The sequence below is a fragment of the Eubalaena glacialis genome, chromosome 2 (assembly GCF_028564815.1).
Source record: "Eubalaena glacialis isolate mEubGla1 chromosome 2, mEubGla1.1.hap2.+ XY, whole genome shotgun sequence".
Taxonomy (NCBI): domain Eukaryota; kingdom Metazoa; phylum Chordata; class Mammalia; order Artiodactyla; family Balaenidae; genus Eubalaena; species Eubalaena glacialis.
In genome coordinates, this window is record NC_083717.1 from 26,741,265 (window position 1) to 26,768,199 (window position 26,935).

Sequence of the window (26,935 nt, forward strand, 5' to 3'; positions counted from 1 at the left end):
TTAAATTCCCAATTCCACATCTTTGGCTTGTGGAGAGAGGCTCTCTCTTGCTGCATTTTCTCCCGTTGATGTTTTTCTAGCTGTTTTCCAGGTACTGTTTGTTCTTTCAGCTGTTCAATTGCCTACGTCTTCTTCTTTAGGTTTTGGGTCTGTTTGTCTGTCTCAGGGTCTCTGGAAGGTGACTGAGAGGCTGTCTTTCATGGTGGCTTTGCTAGGTGGGAGTGGAGTCAAATCTGGACTCCTGTCACCTCTTGCTCTCTGCTGTCTCAGCCTCATGCATCCTTTAATTATTAAAGGCTGTTTTTGTTGGTGACTTTTCATTTCCAGGTGGTGGTTGCTTATTCTGGGATGGTTCTTCCTCATGCAGTTCAGAATCGGTGATTGGTTCATTTTTTAAAACTTATAAGCTGTTGCAAGTTTATATTCTTCACTTAGAACTGCTTGGTAAATTACTGTCTTTCCTGTAAATATTCCATCCAAAAATGGCTACCAAGAAACCTGTCATATTTCTGCATTTGAAGGTATATCCTAATTGCGCAAGATAGAGCCGAGTTAATGCCAAGTCTTGTATCCAGTGTTAATACATTATCCAAGAGGACAGGTGATCGTTAAAATGTGCTCACCTCCTGGGCACCAAGGAAAATATTTAGAATCAGAGGAGATGGGTTTAGAAATGAGTTTGTAGTTTGCAATATCCTACACTTCCTTCATCTCCTCAGATTGCCAAGTTCAGATGCTACTAACATGTGTCCACAAGGGCTGTCGCAGTCTGCCTTAGGACGACCAGTCCCAACTTAAATGCAGAATCACATTTGGCAGGACTGACACGGTAAATAGCACAAATTCCAAACTGCATCATTAATGGAGCCGTTTTTGGGTAATTGCACTAAAGCAATTTCTCTACTTGCTGCAATGTAATGCAGAGTTTTCCCCACAATAGGAAGTTCGTGTCTTGTCAACATCTGTACCAGCTGTTACAACACAGCAGTGGTTTTCTATTCCTTAGCATTGTAATCTTATCAGCCTTAAGGAAACTTTTGTTGACTAAAGCTGCATTAGGTGCACCCAAGTTGAGGTACTGATCTAATCTACTAAATGAAAATATGCCCTTACTCCCCAGGACATGGACAGCCACCTGGTATAGTTAAGGTCCAGGTGATAACACAAAATAATTGTTTGCAAATTTAATTTATCTGCAATCACATTAAAATCGTTGTTGTCAAAGAAGGGAACTTCATTGTTAACATTTCTGGTGCACATAGTTTCATCTTCTGACCAGGATGGATGTCGATTTTGCATTGTTTTTCTGAATGAAGACTTCAAACATGCTCTGGTCTTTACATGACAAAGTTGGAGCTTGGGTATCCCAGCTGTGCTGTAAGCTGGTTTTAAAATACAGAGAAAGTATGTAGCATTGTGTTAGGGTCAAAGAAAATAACAAGAATAGAGAAGAATCTTTATTGTATATTTTTGCTGTCTTTTGGATGGCTCCTGACTCATGAGGCAGTTTGACAAACAAATCTATTTTTATGTATTTTTTAATTAAATTAAAAAATTATTTTCATTTTGAAGTGACTGGAGACTCACATTCAGTTGTAAGAAATAATATGAAGAGAACCCGGGTATCTTTTAGCCAGCTTTCTACAATGTAAATCTACCTGTACATCTTTCTACAATGTAATCTACCTGTATTATCTACAATGATAATCTACCTGTAAGCTATAGCAAAGTATCACCTTCAGGATGTTTACACTGATACAGTCAAGATACAGACCATCTCCATCACATGACTTCCTGCCTTCCCACAGCCCTCTTGTTCTCTGCTTCTATAATTTAGTCATTTCAACAATGTTATGTAAGTGGAATCATACAGAATATAACTTAGGGGAATTGCCTTTTTTTTTTCATTCAGCATAATTCAGATAAGGATTCATCCAAGTTGTATCAATAGCTTGTTTTTTCATTGACTATACTCTATGGTATGGATGTGTCACAATTTAACCATTCATCCATTGAAAGACATTTGGTCTGCTTCCAATTTTTGGCTATTAGGCATAAAGTGTCTATAAATATTTATGTAGATGATACTGTGTGAACATAAGTTTTCATTTCTTTGCCATCAATGTCTTGGAGCACAATTACAAGTTTGTATGGTAGCCACATACTTAGTTTTTTAAGAAACTACCAAACTGTTTCCAGAGCGGTTGTACCATTTTACTTGTTATTTATCGTGTTGCTGTAGGAATAGGAGAGGAGAAGGTTTCTGACAACTTAATGACTTATGGGTTCCTTCAGGAAGTTGGGAGACCCAAAAGGAGACACGGGTTTGGTGAGATTAAAATCACGGTTTTAGAAACAGACTTACAGACATAGAAAACAGACTTGTGGTTGCCAAGGGGGTGGGTGTGGGGGAGGGATGGAGTGGGAGTTTGGGATGAGCAGATGCAAACTATTATATACAGGATGGATAAACAACAAGGTCCTACTGTATAGCACAGGGAACTATAGTCAATATCCTGTGATAAACCATCACGGAAAAGGATATGAAAAAGAACTTATATATATATATATCCGAGACATGCTGCTGTACAGAAGAAACTAACGCAACATTGTAAATCAACTATGCTTCAGTAAAATAGATTTAAAAAATTTTTTTAAAATAAATTTTAAAAAATGACAGTTTTGTTTTGAACGTGATGAGTTTGAGATGCCTGCGATGGAAACCCTAGTGGAGCTGGCCCGCCAGCATTTGGGTGAACATCCACTGCTCAGCAGTGAGACTGGCAGAAGATGCAGATTGGAGATGTGTGGCCTGGAAGCCAGGAGAGGACACCAGAGTTGAGTGATAAGAATAGAAGGATGTAGAAGAACTCTGAAAATTAGAAGTTCCAGGGGAGTAAGAAACTGAGAAATAGTCCCTGATGTGAATTTCAGACAAACTGAGGAAATACAGTAGGTGCCCATGTCCAGGAAGCCAAAATAGACCCTGGTTTTAGGACACGCTATAGGTGGACCACTTCGGTGCTTTCAGTTTCGATGGACTGGTGATGACAGAAGCCATGTTTAAAATTGAACGTGGCCAAGACAGTGTAGACTGGTCTTTGATCCAAGTGGAAATCCATTCTGGGGAGGCAAAAATGCCTGCTTCCAATGGAGCAGACTTCCTCCCTAAATGTCACATTGTCCTTGGTCAGAATGACTGGAGAGACAAGCTTAAGGGTTTCCCCCAGAGTAGGAGGGAATCAACAAAATCTGGTTGCTTGTAGATGAAGTCCTTGTCTCTTAACCTTCATGGTTTGATTCTTTAAAATTTTGCCAAAGCCATCACAGTGACTTAAAACGAGGGTAAATTTTCTTTCAAGGAGAATGTTAGGTTTAAGTATGTTGATGGAAATAATCAATAAACAATCTATAATAGGAATAGAAAAGAGTTTTATTCTTGCCAAACTGAGGACGTTAGCCCAGGAGACACAGATCCAAGAAGCACTTGAATAGTGTTCCCCAGACTACAAAATAGGTGAGGCTTATAAAGGCAAAAACCACAGAGTTACGTAAGTTGCTTGTCAAGAATTGTAATTGGAGCCGGCAAGCAGTAAAGGTGCTTGTTAAGCAAGGATTGGTTGGGGTCTGAAATGGTTGCATAGTTACAAGGGGAGACCTTGAGACCATAAGGTTGCAGCTGGCAGCTCTTCACAGATACTGTTTTGAGAACGGCTGGTGGTGTCCTTCAGTCTGACACAGGTCAGAAAACTCAAGTTCAAAGGGATGCAGGAACATGTCTGAAATTATGGCCACCCGGCTCCATTTTGAATGCCTGAACCACAGTTACTCCATTTTGATTTTAAAATGCATTCTTTTCCTTAATGGTTAAAGTAGATGTACGATGCATGTTTGACAGGCTGTAAGAGTCTGTTCTGATTAGCATAAAGTTCAAGCCAAATCGTGTATAAGCCAGAATGACTTTCCCATACCTCAGTATGTGACAAATTCTCCCATCAGGCATTAATAATGTTGAATGATCACATTAAATAGTAAAGAAATGGTAATTTACTGATCAAAATCTAAGGAACTAATACTGGGCAACTGTTGAAATACATCACTTAAAATTGCTCATAGATCACTTTATCAGGAATCTCTAAAAGCTGTAATGACAATATACATTAGCTTTTAATGTTTCAATAATTTTTAGATACTCCCTTTACTTACATTGACTTTTGTTTCTTTACTAAAATTATCTGTGAAATATTCAATAAAATAATGTTTATGATCAATATAATGGTATCCCCTTAATTCTGAAAGGATTCTATGGGTTTTTTATAGAATGTCTTATAAAATAAATGACAAGATAATTGTTTGATTAGCCCATGGATGGTAATGACAGGGAAAATGAGGCTGACATTAAAAAATACCATTAAAATGTATTTGGCAGTAGGATCTAGAAAACAAATGAGTTAGAACAGCAAAAGAATAGTATCTAATTAACCCTAAAAACAAGAGGAAGACTGATGTTTTTCCCTAGACTATAAACGAAAAAACCACTTGCTTTTAAACCCATCAGGAAGCACCTCCCTCCCCTACTTGACTGATAATAAGCCACAGACTATCCCAAATCTTGGTACTTACAAGGTTTTTATAGCAAATGAGAAAATAGTAAAGTTAATGCCCCTTAACAGGAATTTCATTTGCACCAGTTTCATTCTGAGTATGACAAATCCATTCAATACACCCGATCTTTACACAAAAATGATTTAAAATGGATGATTACATGGGTACAGTAATTGATATTTCCCCCTTGGCTATGAGAAAATCATGTCTTTAGCATTAAGGACTCCTTAAAACAACTGAATTTCAATACGAAGAATGACCTCAGAGGTTGGAGGTTAATTTCTCACTTAATTTCTCCATTTTCTCCTGTTCCTACCTGTCATTTGGAGTCTCTGTAATCCAGTTTCTTTCGTTTCTTCCCCTGATGTCTCTAACTGTACCACTTTCCCACTGGAATATAGGCTTGTCCTTTCTGCCTTAAAGGACACGTTATTCCACTTCTAAGTAGGTTAACTTTGCCACATAAATTTTTTCAGTTAGCGTGTGCCATATGCACTTGATGCTAAAATATGTACTGGGGAGTTTGTCTTACTTTTAAAAGTGTGGGGTTTCTGGTTTCACTCTTTGATCTTTATAAAGCCATATGGTTTTTCTGACCTTGGATAATGTACAAGATATTTGGCAGTTGAGGATGTGCAAAGGCTGTTGAAAATCCATAGAGAAGTAACAGAACACTCTAACAGAGGACATAACATCACCTTCACCACCTAAAGCTTCTATATCTTTGTTCTTTTGGATGTATCAGACAGGAGACTTGAATTGTTATCAACAAAATTGAATATCAAATTCATTGCTTATGAGACTAAAATATTCTTCCCACTGTTAGAATTTTCTCCTGGCAGATTATCCATGTGTATGTCAAATGTACAACCAAACCAGTATAATTTAGTGAGTCCAGCATCCTAAAATCTCCTTCCCTGACTAGGCAAATAGGATTCAGTTCAGTACGTTGAAATTTCTCTGTTTAATTAAAATGTTAGGGTACTTGATTTCAAGGAGGTTAGGAAACCCAATCCAAACTTTTATGAGTTTTTATCTAATTTTAAATTCTATTTTACTTTAGTCATAGCTTCTGTCATGTTTAGTACAGGTAACTGCAAAATAAATTTTTAACATTGTAAGAAAGTAAGTAGCTTTACTCAAATATCAAGTATTAAAAAAATCAGCTTGTGTAACTGTATAACTTCTCTATGTAATTTGACTGAAGGTGATGCAGGGCATCCAACTTAGAGTATTTTATGTTTTATTTTTTCTGTTCTCTGGCCGGATAACAATTCTATCTTTTCTATCCAGTGAAATGAGATATTTATGTGACAAATTTTAGTATATTCCATGCATTTTATTCTATCCATGTTTATGCCCAATACCATTCCAACAGCGAGGCAATTTGAAAATGAGCCATAATATATTCTTCTGAGTAAAATTACACAAATGTTATATGAATTTGAGAGGCATTTCACTAGTAGGAATATAAGAAGTTTCCTGATTTCCAAGGCACACAATAAGCTTATTAGATAGAGAAAGAAGTTATTACAAATGTGCTTTTCTCCTCATTTAAAATTGATTCTCGAAGCTGCAAAGGCAGGTAGAAGAGCCAAATCCCCACATTAGTGTGTTCATTGAGGGACATTTTTTTCAGAGCACAATAAAATATTTTAAGAATGTGATTCCATGAATTACAGGTTTCAGGTCAAAAATGGATGCCATGCACTTTTACATAAGCTTGCTATATAATCATTCATCAATAATATATAATATATCCTTAATATTTCCTCTATGCCTTCATGACTTTTCAGAACGAATACACGGTTGACATGAATTTTAAGGCTCACATGAGTATCATGAATGCCTGGCAGTGTTACAACACCACAAATTGTGTTATTTCCATCACACAATAACCAACATTTTTCATACTTTCGTAAATAAGGGAGCCAATGGGTTGCAGGCATTTTGTCATTAGAAGATAGCTATGTAACTCTAAGAAATTGTTTTTAATATTATTGTGACATATTAGTTCTAAATAATTTAGAAGCAATTTGGATTTTAAGCATGTTGTCTAGGAGGGCTCAAAGGACAGTGCCCTTTAAAGAACTCAATATAGTTAACTAACATCAGTAACCAAGAATTTTAGGAATACCTGCTCTAAGGTTCTGCGTATAGTTTTCAAGGAAACACCCATGAGAACGTGCACATTGACACGGCTTTAAATCCACGGCCTCCAACTTTGGTTAGAAGGAAAATACTCTACTGTCACGTCCTTGGTTCTCAGTTGGAAAGGGGTTACTGGTCCATTTTAGCAGAGAATGGCTAAACGCACCTGTGAAAGCTGTTTCAGAAAGTGACAGCAGGAAGCTAAGTGGAAAGAACCAGAAACTCCAGAAATAATCAGGTGGGCACAACAATTCCTGCTCCAACTGTGCCCGCCCACAAGCTGGGAGGCTTATAAATCCTGCAAGAGAGGCGGTCAAGAAGATGATAGAATTTTCCATCACTGTGGAATCTGCTGGAAATTCAATCTGACTTTTACAATTTCTAAGTCTTATCTCAAGATCAAATTTTAAACCTGCCAACCCAACCACCAGAATCCTCCTATTGAAAAAAAAGTCATATTATGGATACCCTCAACCAACTGATTTATGATTCTGCCAATTCAGCAAAAGAAATGTGTTCAGTTTTATCAAATTGCAAGATTCTTTGAAGCCCTGATTTCTGCATACTTTCTACATCTCTAATTTCTTTATACTCAAAAGAATGTCCTTATCAATAGATTAAGTTAGGAGGTTACATCTTAATATTCCAGCTGCTCTGTACAATAAGGTTAATATATGACGTTCTTCACTTATTTCTTTCCCCACTGGAAAAATAATGGCTAACAATTTGCCTTGAACTGCAAATCTGTTCTTTTGGCCATATGAGGCTATTTCTGGAACTTTTGTTGTAAATCTGAGAAAGTCAAGGGTGGAAGTTACAAATTTCTAGTAAGTCACTGATTCCAAAAGATGAGTTAGTTCTTCTCACAATTAATCCTCCAAACCAATATGACACAGTTGTTCATAGTCTGTGTTAGGTATGGCATGGAAAAAAAATGTTTTTAATCACCAGCCATAGATTCTGCTCTTCCAGTAACAGAATTGACAAGTAATTTTTATAAACACTTAGGAAAATCTCTTTCTTGTATCACATATATAAAATATAAGATCTCACTATAATATACTAATATTCTAAGAAATTGTTATGAAGACTAGCCAATACATTTTGTTGTCGTTGAAATGACAGCAAAACAAACTTGGCACTCAGCATGTTAAAATGTCACTTTTTAAAAAATTCAAAATCAGAATTAATTGGTGTTGAGCCTTGTCGGTTGCTCTTGAGTAAATTATTCCAAGATCTATGTACCTCTTTCCCACAGGCTTTCTATAAAAAGAAAGAAAGAAATGTAAAATATGTAGCATCTCTTTGTTAAGAGATTGTATAAGCTTCTGTTCTATGTTTCCATTAGAGAACAGTGAAAAATACAATCTCTTGGTGCCTCATTAAGTTAAGAGAGTTTTAGGTGGATGTCATCTTTGCACTTTCCTCAGATTAACTGAGAGGGTTGTGAATGGAGAATTGTAAATAATCGGTGTGATTAGTAGGGTCTGCTGGCCCTTTGCCAGCACCCACCTCTCAAGAGCGGTCGTCTGGTCTTCTCCATAAAACTGAACTGTGGGTTGTGGATAATTCCCTGTGCCCACCTGCTTGATTGATGGGCAGGCCAGTTTTGTGGTGGGGGCAGGGGACTCTCTCCTCAGCTGGGGAGTCCCTAAAACTAAAAGTCCCTAAAACTGCCTTGTAAAGGCACCGTTTATCAAGTCCTTGAAGTGAGTCCCCATCTCTTGGTGCCCTGAAATGTCCGTCTCATAGAAACTCTCAGTCAATTGGTGAGGAAGATTCCTCATTTTGCCAAATCCTAAAAGAGTGGACCTATAAATTCATTTCAAGTTTTGTACTATTATTAGTTATGGCTTAAGTGATTTAACATTATTATAAAGAACGAATGATTGGCTAAGTAGATAAAGAACATTCTAAGGGCGATGTAGAGAGCATCTCCTAGGTAGCGACACCTGACACACAAATACAGCTTTTATCATCATCTCCTTTCCTAAATTTTTTTGCTTTTATCACCTTAAGTAGCATTTACTCACTCTATAGATAACCAAACACCAAACATCATTATCATCTTTGAGCCTTAGATATTAAAAGGGCAAAAATATTGATACTGGGGATATTTAAAGAAGTATGGTTTGTTCAGAGAAAATTATTTGAAATATAAATTTCCTTCTAAAATCTATATTTATAAACATTTGTAATCATATTTTTAGCTAATATCATCCAGGCGCAACTGTACTCATTCATTATTACCATTTGGCACTCTGAAAGTTGGTGGATTTATTTTATTTCTATCAATAATTACTATTCATGTGTGTATTCATTGTGAAATTCATTCTAATGGGATTCACTAGTTTATGTAGGATGCTCTCAACTCTTCAGGCAAGAAATTAGTAGTCATTTCATTTCCTACTTTAAAAAATGAAATTCATGTGCAGTTAATAACACGTTTAGTACAGTATCTGAAAGAGATGAGAAATTTTGCGGTCCTTCGAAAAAGAGGAAGTCACTTTTAAAGAATGGGTTAATGAGTGGTCAGAAATAAAATACTTATCCAGCTTTAGATTCTATTCAAAACCCACAAAGCCTGGAGCTTCAACATGAAATAATGGTTTTATTGCTTTGCTTAAATCATTTTTCCCTTTTCTCCAATAATTTTTTTTAAATTCACTGATTTATAGAAAACAACTCCAGCTCTGTAAGCCTGAGGAGGTAATTTTAGAATGAGCTGAAGAGAAAATTTGAATTACTCATTTTCTTTTTCACTTGTTATTGTTCTTTGGGAAACAAACGCAGTGCAGGGACATTCGGGATCATCTAGTCCTATTTGCTGTAGAGGTGAGCAAACCTGTGCCCAGAGAGACAAAGCCAATCACCCAAAATACACCAGATACTTAGCAAAGTCGAGCGGATAATCAGGTCTTCTAGTCTAGTGGACGGAGGGCCTGCATCCCAGCCAGGGGGCCCCATCTTTTCCCAGATATAATATAACTTATTCTTATGCTTCTTTAATTTGAAAACAAACAACCCTGCTGGGCTTTTCTCTCTATGTAAATGCAAATTTAAAAAGGCACATTTCTCTGTTAATAAAAGACCTTCATTTGTCTTTAAAATCTCTGAGTTAGAAAATTTAACAAATAGGCAGAACTTGTGTTTGGCATGCTTGTGGCTCCCTGGCCTGGTTGCTGATCCCTTCACAGTGATGCTTTTTCTCATAGTCTCTGCAATCAAAGGACAGTCGCTCAGAAGCACAACATAAGGTGTATCCCTCTCAAGGGCATGTGGGATTCTGAAGATGCAGTCTCTTGAAGGAATGCCTTATAGTGATGGAATGTCAGATAGTCATGTGTATAATTTTAGATGAAGAATCCGCCTGTAGCTTCTTCCATCAGGCCACCTCTATTTACGCATGTGTTTATTTATATCCCATCTTATTTCCAAAGGGATGTGTGGCCATACAACACCCCACAGGAGGCCAGGTTTCTGCCCAAGTTTAGGCAAGCCTTCTGCAATATTTAGAGACTCTAAGTGCATCATTAATTCTGAGACATCTAGATATTTTTAGTCATTAAGTACTACCAAGAGCTGCAGGACAGTCCCTAAGGTATAAATACAGAGAAAAAGATGAATAAGTTATGAAAATCACAAGCAAAAAAAAAAATAGAGTTTAAAAAAAACTACAAAGAAAACAAGAAAAGTGGCTAAGTATCCAAATAGCCATATTTTTTAAAAAATGAAAAGTTTCGCTTATACTAAAATCAATTCAAAGCCACGTCTTCAAAGTCTAATAAGCTCCTTTATACTAATAAGTACCAACATTTTGTCTCTCTTAGCAAAATGTTAATGCAATGCAAATGGTATTTCTCAATCTTAAATAAATGTACTCCACTTGACTATAAATTAATAGAAATAGATCCAATTATAAGACTTTAAAATATTCCTCTTTTAAAAAAACAACTGCTAAATTATATAAATATTAAAATCTAGAAAGAAAACAGAATACATTATTGGGTCAATAACTTGCCATAAACTTCTCAAATTAATTATTAACTTCCTACAATCAACTAATTCATTTTGATCTACTAAAACATAAAGGATTCTACATAATTTATTGTTAATTACATCAATTTCGTCTGTAATGCTGTATATTTTCCATTGAGCTTTCATTAGAGCTATTTATATGTGTACTGTTATAAACATAGTATGTATTAGGTTTCTTCTAGAACTGCAGTCATCAAGGAGAAAAGAGTAATCAGAAGTGAAGTAGAATAAGAATGGTGTAATTCAACAGAGTGCTAGAAATGGCAATCGGAAATAGTTGTTTGGAAATTAGTTCACCTTCCCTCTGGCCAGTGTTTTCTCACACAGAGTCACGGGCCCTAGTGTTCTCATGAATTGCCTGCAACAGGGCATCTCAAACTTTAATATGCGTAGCAAATGCCCTGAGTATCTTGCTAGAATGAAGTTTCTGATACTATAGGCCTGGGATGGGACTCTTGAGTCTGGATTTTTAACACTATCTCAGATGATGCCAACCACTGATTTGCAATCACAATTTGTATAGCAGTGCTGCAGGGTGATAGGTCTCAAATGTGGTCCCCTGTTCACCTGCTACAGATTCATTAGATAGCTTATTTTGTCTTTTAAATGCAGAATTCTAGAGATGACCCCAGACCCAGTGACTCTAAGTTCCAAGGGTAGGGCAGAGTTTTCATCAAGCCCTCCACATGGCAGTCTCTGCCCAGCAAAGTTTGAGGAACGCCGCTCCGTGGGGAATTCGCAGGTGTGTGCGTCTAACCCTAAATGTACGACATGAGAGTCAAGGGCAACTTTCTGCAAAGTAATTAGATGAGTACAAGGCTACTAAAAAGAGAACTGGTGCAAATGATTACTGCCCGGAAAAAGAAATTCCAGATCATTAACTTTCTGAGATATCTGTCATCTTGTCTCTGTGTGATACTCTTACTCCTAGACCAGGAGCCCTCAGACTTCAGCATCCATCAGAGACACCTGGGGGTCTCAGTAAAACCCACCCATTGATTATGTAGGTCTGGGTTGGGGGTCCAAAAATTTGTGTTTTTAAGTTCCCAAGTGATGCTGATGCTGTTGGTCTGGGGACATACTTTGTCCTGCACGACAGCATGATTTTGACAGTTCACAAAACCTAGGATGTCCGTGTCCTGTTGGATTTATTTATTCAATCCAAGTATCACTTGAAGACGAGTACACTTATTCAACACAAACTGCCCACAAGTTGAGACAGTCCATGGGGCTAAAGAAAGAATCATAAAATAGAATCTCTGTGTTCTGGGATTCTGCTGTCCAAGGAGATAGGTCAAACTAACATATGACACCATTCTATGATACTTCAAGGAAGCACATAGCAAAGTGTTAAAAATGAATGACCTATACCCACTCTAGGAGTTCCGAGAATTCAGTGTGGCCTGAATTAGCTTGAAATGTTTTAATTAACAATATGGTACTGAAGTGTTCCTGTTTGCAGTGATAACAAATTGAAAGAACATTAGTTCAATCTTTGCTGACTTTTCGTCCCTTTCTATGGAGGCAATTATATCTCTTACACATAATGATTGCTTTGTTCCTTTCTTTCCAATTCTTGCAATATTAACTTATTTTATTTTATTTTCTATTTCCAATGTAATTTAAAAAAAATGATGTAACATATCACATGGATCTAAAACAGGCCTGCTGTAGTGCATGACCTGAGTGTGCCCTTTCATATCCCATTCACAGGAGGTTTTAGGGAATGCTTCCTCCTGGGGTCTCATGCACTTAGAATCTGATATGAAGGGTGTTGAAATTATGCAGTGCACAGCATTTTTGAAAAAATAAATAAATATATAGATTTACATCTATCATGTCTTTTATGTTTATGTTTAAAGATGCACTGGGAAAAGTCTTATGGCCACTTTGTCCCCAGGCCATCTGGTTCTCACTTTCAACCCCACAAGGCTAACCCCTGCCTTTTGCATCTTTCTGGAATTTTTATATGTCTATTAAAGCAGATATGAATATATAATGTTATTTTAGACCTTTTTAATAAAATGTTTTCATAAAATACACACTTCCTGTACCTTGATTTTTTTGTTCACCTAAAACATATATATATCTACATATATATATTTTAGAGATTTTCCATATAATACTCAGTTATTTAATTCTTTCAAACTTTCTACTCTATAGATTCACCACTGCACAGATCATCATAATTTATATCAAATGTTAATAGTTATTATTGTTGTCATTAGTGATTAGATTTCTTTACCTATCTGGATACTCTCTATTGCATATTTCAATATGACCCTAATGCTAATCTAACCTTCAAATAAACAAAACAGATATATGAAGCTGTCTAGAAACAATCCTTAAAATTGGCATTCATGAACTGCTAACTAGCTGAGTTTTGATTTAGTATAATGTCTTAATTTTTCTGCACCAAAAAATAAATTCTTCAATCTAAAAAAATAAATAACTAAATAAGTGCATTTTCATGTTATTCATAGTAATATGTCCTTATTCACTATTGATAATGGTTGTTTGTCCATCTCTTTTTCTTGATCAATTTCACCAAGAATTTACCAGTTTTAGTAGTCTCTAAAAGGAACCAAACTTTGGCATTGGTGATCATCTCTGGGGTCTGTTTATTTTCTATTTTATTAATTACTTCTTTCACTTTTTCTTTTTTTCCCATTATTCCACCTTTCAAGTTTTGTTTGCTGTCATTTTTCTAATTTCTTAAAGTGAGTGTTTAGCTCATTGATTTTATACATTCCTTTTTTTCCTGATGTATCTAAATATCTATATAATATTTCTAACATACTCTAATATATCTTTATATGCTATATATATTATTCACAATTTAAAAAACCCAAAAATCCATAATCTTGTCTTTAGCCGTATCCACAAGTTTTGAACTAGTCAGATTATTTTAAAATTATATTCTATCAAAATGTTTTCCAAATTTAATTTCGATTTCTTCTTGGAGCCATGGATTATTTAGAAATATATGATGTATGCTCCAAAGGTTTGGGAATTGTTTGGTTTTCTGATTTCTAGCTTAACTCATCTATCTTCAAGAAGCATGTTTTGTATTATTTTAATCCTTAGAAATAATTTGAAACTCGGTTTACAGAGAATACAGTCTATTTTTGTAAGAGTTTTGTGCATATTGGAAATAACATGTGTTTTGCAGACATTGGAGATAATATTGTAGATACGTCTGTTGGGTCTGCTTTGCCAATATCTTTTATGTCTTTATGGCTCGTCTTTGTCGTCTGCTTGTTTTATCAGTTACTCTGAAAGGTGTGCTATCATCTACTGTGATGTGAATTTTTCTCCGTACTTTTGTTCTTTATTTTGCACGTATATTTTGAAGCAATACTGTTTGATGAATTCAAATTAGTAACTATTACATCTTCCTGGTGAATTGAACTTTTATCATTTTGAAATGCCCCTCTTTAGTGCTACGTCCTGCCTTAAAGTCTGCTTGGCCTGATATTAATCTAACTACAGGCATTTTGATTATAGTGTTTCCGTGATAGGTCTTTTCCCATCACTTTACCTTAACCTTTGTATAATCTTATATAATCTTCATGTAATCTTCAGGTGAATCTCTTGTAAACAGCATAGAATTGGTGTGTGTGCATGTGCATGCACGAGCTTTAATTCAGCCTGACAATTTTTGGTCTTTTAATCGGAGTCCTTTTACACTTAATAGCTAACGTATTTGTGTATAGATTTGCCATCTTGCTATTCACTTGTTATTACTAAGTTCTTTTTTTCTCTGAGATTAAGTTTTTTAGATTGTTCTGTTACTCTATCCCCCATTAGCTTTTTAATTGTACTATCTATTTTTTATTATTTTAATGATTGTCAGAGACTCTGTAATATGCATTCTTGGCTTATTAATACTTAATAAAAATCGGCACTTTTACCTCAGTCAGGATACTTACAAAGACTTTACAACTCTTACTCAATTTAACCCTCACCCAAACTATGTTTTTGCTGTTTGTTTTGATTCTAAATTCATTTTTCATTCCAGAAGTTTTTTAAAAATTTTATGTAGTTAATCCTTATTTCATTTACCCAAATCTTTACCTTTTTCTCTTCACTCTTCCTGCATCTCTAAACCAACATTTTTGAAATCTTTCCTTCTGCCAGAAGGACACTTTTTTTGTATTTCCTTTAGTGAAAATTTAAGGATGATGAACTGGATTAGGTTTGTTTGTATAAAAATAACTATTTTTTTACCTTCATCTTTAAAGGATTTCTTTGTGGGATATATAATTCTGGATTTGGAGTTACTTTCTTTCAGAACTTCAAACATGTTGTTTTCTTGATTCTATTGTTTTCTTTTAGAAGCCAGGTATTTATTTTATCATTGTTCACTTGAAAATAATCTGTATTTTTTCCCCCTCTGGTTGCTTTTACGGTTTCTCATCTCAGTGGTTTCAGCTGTGTTACCATGATGTTATAAAGCACTATCTAAAAATTACATATTTATCATGCTGTTGCTCATATACAACAACAGCATGATTTCTTTTATTGGCAGCTCGATTTCTTTTGTCATTTTTGGAAAATTATTAGAAAGAAGAAAAAATTATTTCTTCAGATATTGCTTCTGTCCCGTTCTTTTCTCTCCCGTGTTTTATTCTGGACATTTTCTTCGAGTGTATCTCGCAATTTTTTTAATCCTCACACCTTTCATACATATAACAGTTCATGTGGATTTCAAGGGCATTGTGCTGAGTGAAAAATGTCAATCTCAAAAGGTCATATATCACATTTCCATTTATGTAACATTCTCAAAATGGCAAAATTATATAGATGGAGAGCAAATTAGTGTTTGCTAGGGGTTGAGGAAGGTGGAGATGGGTAGGAGGGTATGACTATAAAAGCACAGCACAAGGAGATATTTGTGGTGATGGCACAGTCTGTATTTTGATTGCAGTGGTGGTTACACAAACTACACTTGTTATAAAATGACATAGAACTACACATAGACATTGTACCCAGTCAACCTCCTGGTTTTGCTATTACACTATAATTATGTGAGATGTAACCACAGAGGGAAACTGGGCAAAGCTACAGGGACCTCTCTGTACCATCTCTGCGACTTCCTGTGAATCTATAATTATTTAACAATGAAAAGTTTGTTAATTAAATCAAAAGCCAAGATATTTTTTACTGCTAATGACTTCACCACAACCCAAATCTGGTATTATATAATTAACATACTGAGTAAACAGCTTTTATTTATGCAAACACCAAATAATAATGGGAAAATATTCCTTTCAGAATAACATCACAAAGATAAACTATGTAAGATCAGCATAACAAAAATGACAATATCTGTATGAAGAAAACTTTTAAAACTTTTAAAGGATGGAAAAATTATGAACATGTCCATCAACAAGATCCAATATCACAGAGATGTTTTGTCTTCATTCAATATGTACATATAAGATTATTCCCCCGAAATTACAACAGATTTTTGGCAGGGATTAGTTAACGTTGTTCTAAAGTTCATGGGGAAAAAACAGAAATACAAAAAACTGGAATAATGAAGACTAATAAAAAATCATAGGACAATGAAGAGGGGTCATTCTAACAGTTATTGGAACATATTACAAAGCCTCAATAAGTAAAGCAGTTGGTTACTGCCATGTGTATAAACAGAAAAAAAAATTATAGAACAGAAAGGAAAATCTAAAAATTGGGTTAAACTTATACAACATTGTATATTTTTTTAAAAAGTCATCTCAAATCAGTAGAGAAGGGAGTCCTGCATATGGGGATGGTGGGTTCGGATATTCAATTCTTCTAATGAAGAGGACAATAAAAACTGGGGGAAAATCTTAAAAATCAGACAGAAGTTATCAAAGATCTAACAACTCAATGAAAAATTACGATGCCAAGATATGAGATAACAAGGAAACACTGGAGGTGAGCTGGGATATGGGGTGATTTTACAGCTAGAAGCATCTTCGGGTAAGCAGACTATGTGTCCAAGAGGCTGAGAAGCAGAATGGCAGACACCACAGAGCCGTAGAGCTGGGAGGATGGGGTTCATGGGAAAAGCACGATCAAAGACGTGGGCATGGTTGTCATCGTAAGGGAGGTAGTTTTCTTCGGCGACTTTGTTCACCGTTCCTTCCTAATCCACCAAATCAAGCCCCTTCCAGTGACCGCCCCCACTGACATCACCTGATAGGTGCCAGCACCCTTACACACTCCATTCCTACACATGAATTATTGGTGCTCCTCATTTCGGTCATCGTTATACTTTGGAAGCAGACGCAAATGCTGAACGCTGCTAATTTCAAGGCTAATAATAAAATTCCCAAGACCTGGCACTTGAGCATTAGATAAAAATTGAATGACAGTAAGAAGTTTTAGAGCCTGGTCACATATTTCATCTATCTGACTGCAACCACAATTAAATACTGAAAATTCCAACACTGAAAGAGGAAAATGAAGAAAAAAGGAGTGAAATGAGGCAGGGAAGAAGAGAGGGAAAGTGCAGGAATCAGAAAGAGGGAAGAAGGATGTTGAATGATGCCTCTCCAGGACAGCAGAGTTCAGGCCACACACCCCCTCTCCCGCCCCCACCCCCCCACCCCGCGAATAACAGAGTATAATCTGCAAAAATGCTGAGTCACCATGCTGGACACCTGAAACTAATATAATATTATAAGTCAACTCTATGTCAATAAAAATGAAATAAAATCCATTAAACTAGAAAAAAGTGTGCTCCTTTTTATAGCTCAGTAGTGTTCCATGGAATAAAAGAGCCAGTATTTTTTGTTAACCATTCAGCTATTGAAGGGCATTTTAGTTGTTTCCAGTTTTTGGTTATTTCAAAGGGAGCTGCTGTGAAGATCCATGTACAGGTTTCCGTGAGAACAAAGATGTTCATTTCTCTGGGATCAATGCTCAGGGGTGTGATGGGTGGGTCGTATGCTAAATATACGTTTAATTTGGGAAAAGATTCCAAAACTGTTTTCCAGCATGGCTGAATCAGAGGGTAAGGGTAGAAAACATCCCTTTACCCTCCCCGGTTTATAATATAATTGTCTGCAATATTTCCTCTATGTCGTATGTTGAGAGGCACATCAGACCATCATAATTTTCACTTCACCTGTCAAATATGACTTTGAAAACACAACAGGAGAAGGAAAGACTATTGTATTTAATGATGTTTTTACTTACTGAGTGCTTCCTTTCTTCCTCATGTTCCAAGGTCCCTTCTTCCATCATTTCTTTTCTATTGAGAGAACTTCCTTTGAGTGTAGGTATGACACATTCTCTTAGTTTTCTTCATTCAGGAAAAGATGTTTTTCTTTGTCTTAGTTTTCATAAGTTTAAATATGATGTATCCTGTTTGGGTTGATTGGTCTTTGGCCAAATTTGGGAAATTTCCAGCCATTATTTTTTTGAGTATTTTTTCAGTCCACCTTCTTCCTCTTCTGGTGTCCAGTGAGGCAAATGTTAAACCTTTTGTCAGAATTCTGCATGTCCTAGAGGCTCAGCTCATTTTGTCTTTCAGCCTATTTTCTCTCTGTTGTTCAGACTGGCTCATTTCTGTTGTTCTATCTTCAAGTTTACTGACTCTTTCCTCTGTCCTCGCCAATCTGTTGCTGAGTCCACCCATTGAATCTTTTCTTTGTTACTGTATTTCTCAGGTCAAAAACTGTTTCTTCTGGTTCAACGTTAGGATGGTATATTTTTTCATTTTGTTTCAAGTGTGCTTCATTGCAGCAATTTTCTGTTGGCCATTGGGACATCTTTTTCAGATAATTCTACCATCTGTGTCCTCTCGTTCACATGGAGATTTTCCTGGTTCTTGATGTGACTGATTTTGGGATTGAATTTTGGGACACTCTGGGTGTAGTGTTATGAGGCTATGGATCTTACTTGAGTATTCTGTTAGCAACAATCCCACACCACTGGGAGAAGGGTGGGTCTGGCTTGTTACTTCTAATGTGAAGGTGGAGTCTCAGTTCCTGGCTTGGCCAAGGTGAAGGGGTACTTGTTACTGCTGGAGGTGGGAGGGTGGTCAGGCTGACAAGCAGAGGTGCCCTATTACTGTCCCAAGTGTGGCTTCAAGGATATCATGGAAGGGGGAGCCTGTGTACACTGGGAAGTGGTAGGACTCCTGACTCCCTGGGTTGGGGTCAGGGGGCACAGGGAAAGACAAATAAATCTGTCTGCCCTTGTGATGGTTTGTTTCATATGTCAACCTGACTGGGCTCCAGGATGCCCAGGTAGCTGGAGAAACATGATTTCTGAGTGTGTCTGTGATGGTGTTTCTCAAAGAGATTAGCATTTGAATTGGTGGGTTGAAGAAACCAGATCTGCTTCCCAATGTGAGTGGGCCTCATCCAAACCGTTGAGGCCGGAATAAAACAAAAAGGTAGTAGAAGGTTAAATTAGTTCTCTCTGTTTGAGCTGAGACATCCATCTATTCCTACCCTGGACATCAGAGCTCCTGGTTCTCAGGCCTTTGGACCTACACCATCAGTTTCCCAGGTGGCAGGTAGTGGCATGTCTCAGCCTCCATAATTGAGTGAGTGAATTCCTCATAATACATCTCCCTCTATATATCTCTGTATATTGCCTATTGGTTCTGTTTCTCTGGAGAACCTTGGCCACTACATCCCTCTTCTTTCATTTCCTGTCACTCATTGGTTGCAGATGATAACGCTGCATGGCACTTCCTTGTGCGTCCTGGTGGCCTCACCTGCCTCTTGAGCACGTGGGTGCTAGAGCATCAGCTGACTCCCGTCGCGGCTGGCACATGGACCACGTGCAGAAGCCCAAGCATCCCTGAAGGTTGAGGCACCAGGAGGTATTGAGAGGTTAAGTGATGCCATAGTGTAGGCGTCCAGGGCAAGGCTGGAGGCAGGTGGGCACATAAACTGGACCTGTTGTGACCCCAGATGTAGATGGCCTGGAATTCCAAACTAGAGAATGTGCTTCCTAATATATTTGCAAATGAACAGTCTCAGAAATATTCTAAGCATGAAAGGAACATGATTTTCAAGACCAGTTCTAGAGAAATATCTAATAATTGTGAGACAGATATTTAAAGAATAAAATGTTGGAAGAAAAACATTCTTTTCAGATGAATTAGAGGAAACTACAACAGTTGGGATATGAAGTGATTAGGTCTAAACTACAATGCTGAATCCATTCTTTTCTTTTTTTTTATTTTAGTGTTTCATTCTTAAGTTGTTTTCAGTATTTAAGCAATTTTGTTTATTTCAGTACAAGTATCTATGTACCTATAAGATGCTTACTGTCTTTTACTAATTACAAGCGCCTGAGGTTCATCTGAATTCTATTAGCATTTTAAAGTATTTCTTTTATTTTTACATAAGCCCCAATGTTTATTAAACTCTACAGCTCCTGGCTAATATAGTTAGAAAATAAGATGTACGTAATTAAGTTGATTTTTACATCGCTGCCAAATCTAGGAACAAGCACTCGGAACACAAGAGGGAAAGAATCTGTACAATAATTTAAAGGCACCATAAATGCTGCACTCAGCTTATCCAAGTGTGTAGCTTCTGTCCTGCCCTTGGTTCATTGATAAAAAATTGGGGAACGATATTCATAATCTCACTGGAAACTGCTTTGTTTGTTGTAGCGCCAAGAGTGACCCATTCATATATTTTACATTCCAGGACTTGAGTTGGACAAATCAAATAGAACTGAAAATAATTTGGTAAGAGACAGCTGCGACTATTTAAAAGCATGGCAATTAAAACCCTTCCCATTCTTTCATTCCAGATGAACGTAATCGTGCTTTATTTATGTGGCAGAATTGATTAGCGGTCTGTTAAATGTACATTTACAGTATTCCTTTAATTCTGAAAATAATCACCATCTCTTCATGCCAGATAAATCTAAGTTCCTCCAATTTTCTCAACATGTAAATGATAATAAAATTATCCATTTTTTTCCAAAAAATAAAATTGATTAAATTATAAGACATGTAAATGTTTATCTCAAAGTAACATTTTTTTCATAGCCTCCACAACGTTTCCACTTTCGATCAATAGGAACCCCATACCATCCACTCCTAGCCTTGCTTACCTTATGTTATGGAAATTATCATTATTATCATGATTGATATTATTATTTTGGATATTCAACTTCTCCACCAGTGTGTTTTTGGACCCAGGGAGAAATATGTTCTTTCAGCACTTAAATTCCTACATTCAAGTGAATATCCACTAGACTCCAGCAAAGATTTTCATCAAATGAACATTTGTTCCATCCAGGCTTCCAAGTGAATTTAACATTTTAATACTACTTCAAATTTATTTTTAATCACTTCTTTCATTTTATAATACTATTTTAAAATGATAGTTCATATCATTTTTGAAACTACCCAAACTCTGCACCCATTGGCTGCCACAATCGCTGCTAAAGAAGGACCTTGAAGTAATTTTTGTTTGTTTTTATCTAAACAACAGGGGACAAGGGTGACATCAACTAGGAGTAAAAGCATCCTCTTCACTCTTCACACATCCTCTTTCCCAGGGACATGGCATCGTGTCAGGAACAGGCTTCCAGATTTTTCCTAAGACTCTCGCTCCAGAACAAAAATTTTCTCTGACACTCTATTTGCTGCAAGGATAAATTCAGATTTCTTACTCTGACATTCAAGAACCTGGCAAGCCCATCACGCAGAATTCCACTTTGCCCCAAAGTGAATTTCCTGATCCAGCCCCAGTGATCTAGTCATGACAGACAGGACAACTTGGCATATGCTGATCCCCCTTCCTGATATTCTTTCCCCTAAATATGTCAGTCCTACTCACCTGTCTTAGTCCATTCTGGCTGCTGTTACAGAATACCACAGCTTGGAAGTGTCTAAACAACAGAGATTGATTTCTCCCAGTTCTGGAGCCTGGAAGTCCAAGGTCAAGGCAGAGGCAGCTTCAGCGTCTGGTTAGAACTGGCTTCCTGGTTCATAGACGACATCTTCTCACTGTGGCCTCACCTGGAGGAAGGGGTGAGGGAGCTCTCTGTGGTCTCTTTTATAAGGACACTGATCCCATCGTGGCAGGTCCACCCTCATGACCTCATTACCTCTCAAAGGCCCCACCTCCTGACACTATCACCTTGGGGGACAGGGTTTGAACATGAATTGGGGGGACACAGACACAGCCCATAGCACCCTCTCCTGAGCCTTGTCTGTGGGGTGGCGGACACACTTTTCACAGGAGAAGGGTTTGCTCTGGGACAACATGTGGACATCTGACTCCCTTGACTTGATTAGAGTTTGGAAAGCTATTCAGAGCATTAGAGGACATTATCCTTTTAGGAAGACATTTGAGTTTGCCGCAGTTTTGTAGCCACATGGCCCCAAACCTGTGTCTGTGGAAGATGCTCCTGGTGCATCCTTAGGTCTCTGCTCCCATGTCTTCCCAAAGCAGCTGCGGCTCCAGCCCGGCTCCCCGGGGAGGCATCAGGGTGTTAGAGCCCCTGGGGACAGCCTCGAATGCTGGGAAATGATAGGTGGGATCTGGAGCACAAGCATCCCAGTATCCTTGCCCGAGGCGGGTGGTCCAGAGGTGTGTTCCTCAGTGTCTCCCAGACACACCCCAGAACTGAGCGTGGTCGTCCACAGAAGTGGTTCACTCCACAAGGACCCTTGCTCCGTGTCCTCCCATCCTTGTCTCTATTCCCCGCTCCCTTGATGGCACTTGCTTTTGCTCCCCCCCATATAAACTATTGGCCGTCAAGTCCTCGTATGAGTCTGCCTTTTGTGAAACCCAACCTAAAAGAGTCTTGAAGGTATGTAGAACCTCACCTTTACAAAGAGATACACTTGTAGACACCTACACGTCCTGTGTTCCCTAGTTACTGTGAACCATCAAGTCCATGTGACAATGATCCATGTGTCTCTGTCCGATGGTCTCTGATGGAAAGAGGAAGAACAGGAAACAGGTTGCCAGAAGACCTGGGTGCTAATGCCTGCTAACCCCATTCATCAGCCTTATGATATCAACGAGTCACATGCTTTCTCTGGACTGTGGCTTCCACATCTATAAATGTGAGAATGACTGCTGTGATTCCTTCCCAGAGCTGCTGGAAAGTAATAATGAAATTGAGGTCACTCTCAAAATAGACAATGTGACTATTACCAGCAACCTGCAGGAGACAGCAAGCCTGGGGCAAGCCAAGGACTCTCCAAAGCCTTACTTCTTACCATGACACTGGACATCCATTTCCTCAGTAGGAAGGACGTTTTATGAAATATTTGCTTTGGGTTTCTTTGATTTTTATCTTCAATGATGATGCCCATTTTCATATACACCTTGCTGAACAAAACTATATGGAAATTCAGTATTTGGGGTGAATTTCCCTTTTACCTAGCCAAACCTGACATCTCTGAAATATTAATCTGTTATCTGAAGTCACCTCAACTAACATCGAACAGATGTAAATTTGGTAAAATGAACTTGTCTATCCCAAATATCACACATTTCACATAGTTCTCTCTCTGAAGCTGCATTTCCCAGAAGATTCAGGAGACATGAAAGAACATTCAGATACACACTACTGTATATAAAATAGACAAACAACAAGGACATACTGTACAGCACAGGGAACTAGAGTCAATATCTTGTAATAACCTATAATGGAAAAGAATCTGAAAAACAATATATGTATATATCTATATATATCTATATCTAAATATCTGCATCGCTTTGCTGTACACCTGAAATTAACACAACTTTGTAAATCAACTATTCTTGAATAAACAAAGAAAAGAAGAGAGGAAAAGAAGAACATTCAGAAACAAAAGGCCACTGTCAGATGCAGATACGAAATGAATGTTCCCATGAGCTCACATCCCTGCAATGATCTTCAGCATCTTCATTTCCTTTATCAGCTCTAGTTCTAGCATGGAAGGGAAAGTGAGGCCTGGAAGAATAAGTAATAAATCACACAGTTATTTATTTTATTGGATATCATCATTCATGGTTAATGTAGTCCATACTTGACTTTTCATGTTTTATTTTATTTTATTTTATTTTTAAATAAAGGAGCCCAGGATTCCCTTTCCGGTAGCAACCATGGAATGCATTGTGTGCTGTCTCACTCCTCCTCTGTGTTGGTCGAGGCTACACTTGAATTGTTGGGCTGATCGCCAGCTGCAGTGGTTGGTGACTCCACTCTTGGCCGAACCCCTAGAACAAAGAGGGTCTCCCTCAGACACTGCTTTCAACTCCTCCCCGGGGGCAAAACCATTTATAAGATTTCTACCAAAATATCTACTAAAGCCAAAATATATTACCCATTGGACACTTTTCCCTTCTTTTTGGAGGAGAAACACTCTCCAGTTGAAGAATGGTTCGGGATAACTATTAGCCAGAAAGGAGAGGAGTTGATATCGAATCTTCAGAGCTTTCCCCTAATACCTGATTATGATCTGTTAGTTTTCTGTTCTTTCCTTCCTTTTGTCTTTTTTAAATTGAATAAAAGTGTTCACATATTTCAAGAATTCATAGTTTTTATTACTTCAAAGTTCAAGCCAGCCTGTGTGATATGACAGATAACATGTTTACATCTGACAATGGAGATGTTTGGTTACATAACAGCAATTTGACTAAGAAATATCCATTCTGAAATATGATATTGTAACATGGAAGCTGGTTATCAGCCTACTGCTATGATTTTTTTTTTTAGATTTTAATTATGTTCTACAAAACCTCTATGACTGGGATACAGTTAGCAAGAATCAAGGTCAGAAAACGAATGGTATCTCTTGTGTACAAATATAACATTCATAATTCAAAGAACTGACAGAATTTAAAAGATAAACATTTAAATTAAATGCCAATCCACTGATGTCTCATAGCTATTTGATATCATACAGTCAATAACCTTCACTGGTGCTAATTTTTCTCATGCCTATTAATCCCAGTTTTATGGGATTGCTGTGGACAATAAATAAGATAAATTATATGAAACATTTAGTACAAAATCTGCCATCCTGTAAGTCCTCAAATCCTCGCTGGGTTCACTTTTAAGGCTATCAATGCAGTGTTAAGTTTGTTCTTTTCATTCAAATTTGTATTTATTTATTATTTATGTTTTAAGCTTTATTGAAGTGTAATCAATAGTCCATTAACTGCACATATTTTAAGTGTGAAATCATCATCACAGTCAAGATAATGCACATATCTGGCTCCCCCAAGATTTCTTTGTGCCCATTTGTAATGCATCCTACACATCTTTCCTTGCACCCCTTGCTCACCCATCTTCAGATAACAACTAATCTGATTTCTGCCACTTTAGATTAGCTTGCATTTTCTATGTGTATAGAAACAGAGTTATATATCATTTACCCTATTTTTTTGTTTCACTTCTTTCACTCAGTATAATTATCTTGAAATTCATCTATTTTGTTGCATGTATCAATGATTCATTTCTTTTCCTTTCTGAGTAAGATTCCTTTTTATGGATATGCCATTTACTTATGTATTAATCTACGGATGGACATTTGGGTTGTTTACAATTTGGCTATCACAAATAAAGCTGCTATGAACAATCCTAGATCTAAATGTGAGAGCGAAAAAAATAAAAATTCTAAAAGAAAACTTGTTTTCTTTGGTTTGGCAAATATTTCATAATTATGAAATAAAAAGCAAACACTATAAAAGAAAACAAATCATTGAAGTATACTTACCAAAATTAAAACCCTCTTCAGATGACATTGTTAAGAAAATGCAAAGGTAAGCTACACACTGGAAGAAAATATGTGTGAAATATATGTCCAAGAAAAAATTTGTTTCTAAAATATATAAAGAACTCTTACAACTCAATAACCACAGGATAACATAATTTGAAAAAAATAAGGAAAGATTTGAACAGACCCTTTGCCAAAGATGATATATGGATGACTAATGAACACATGAAAAAATGTTCAATGTATTTCTCCATTATGGAAATACAAAAAAAAAACCGCAAAAAAATACCTCTACATGCCCACTTGAATGGCTAAGGTCAAAGAGTGACCACACCACCTGTGCATGAAGACACGCGCAATCAGATCTCCCCTCTGCTGCCGGTGGGCATGTAAAAGGGTACATCTTACATCTGCCTTGGAAAACAGTTGGCAGTTTCTTAGAAGTTAAACATAAATCTACCATATGACCAAGCCACTCCATTCCTAGGCATTTACCCAAGAGAAATGAAAGCATATGTCTACAGGAAGACTCCTAGCTTTAAGTTAAAAGAAAACAAACCAAACTTGATGTATAGAAACCACTATCTGAAAGAGTGATTAAAGCTTTGTAACATCGACCAGGCCCTCAAAGGTCATTTAAAATTCTGTAAGGAGACAACACCACCAGGTCCTCTTCATTTTCATCGTTTATTTCCTAAAATGTGGTAGAAATCAAAGGCATTAGAAATTACTGTGTAAAGGGAAGAAGTGATACAGAAACACAGAGGGAAAAAAAAACCAAACTTCTTAAAGACAGTCTTAAATACATAAATGCTTTATCAAGTAGTCCTGCATGATTTTCAAAGATAAACAGTCTCTAATGTGGTGTATGCTTTAAGACTTTGCATAAGGTGTGTCAATTCAAGTTAACAATGGATATTATATAAAATGTACAAATGTAGCAAATCCTTTCACTTACTTTCAGTCATTCGCGTACGATATTAAGCTGTATAATTCACATCCCAATTGACAGCTACAAAATAAATCCTTCCAGAAATATGAAAGCTTTGTCTAATAATTCTCCCCATATGTTTCTGGCAAATAAATAATTGAGGCTTAAGAGAAATGCTATCTCTGCTCTTGTTTCAAAAGAACAAAGACCTAGCATCTTTTCTAGTTTTAAAAAAATTCTTTGCATCATAGATCAAGTCACATATTTGAAGGAAGCCAATATTAATATTTCCTTTTCATCTTCGTGTGCTTAAAAAGTAGTTCAAACGATTTCCACACATCTGCAACTTAGATGGAGATATATCAGGTCCCCAGAAGATGTAATTCTAACACTTTCACGCTTTAAAGATTCTCCAAAGGACTGTCAACCAACTGTTTGGCCTAAATCATCTGGCTAGTCAGCTGATGACATCAGCTTGAGTCAAAGGAAAGAGAAGTAAAAAATGAGACTTTGCTGTT

General features: G+C 36.9%; 1 pseudogene; it reads right to left on the reverse strand.

Annotated features, from left to right (window-relative positions):
- LOC133084578 (eukaryotic translation initiation factor 2A-like) lies at positions 1–26,454 on the reverse strand (annotated as a pseudogene).
- Between the last annotated feature and the right edge of the window lie 481 nt (positions 26,455–26,935).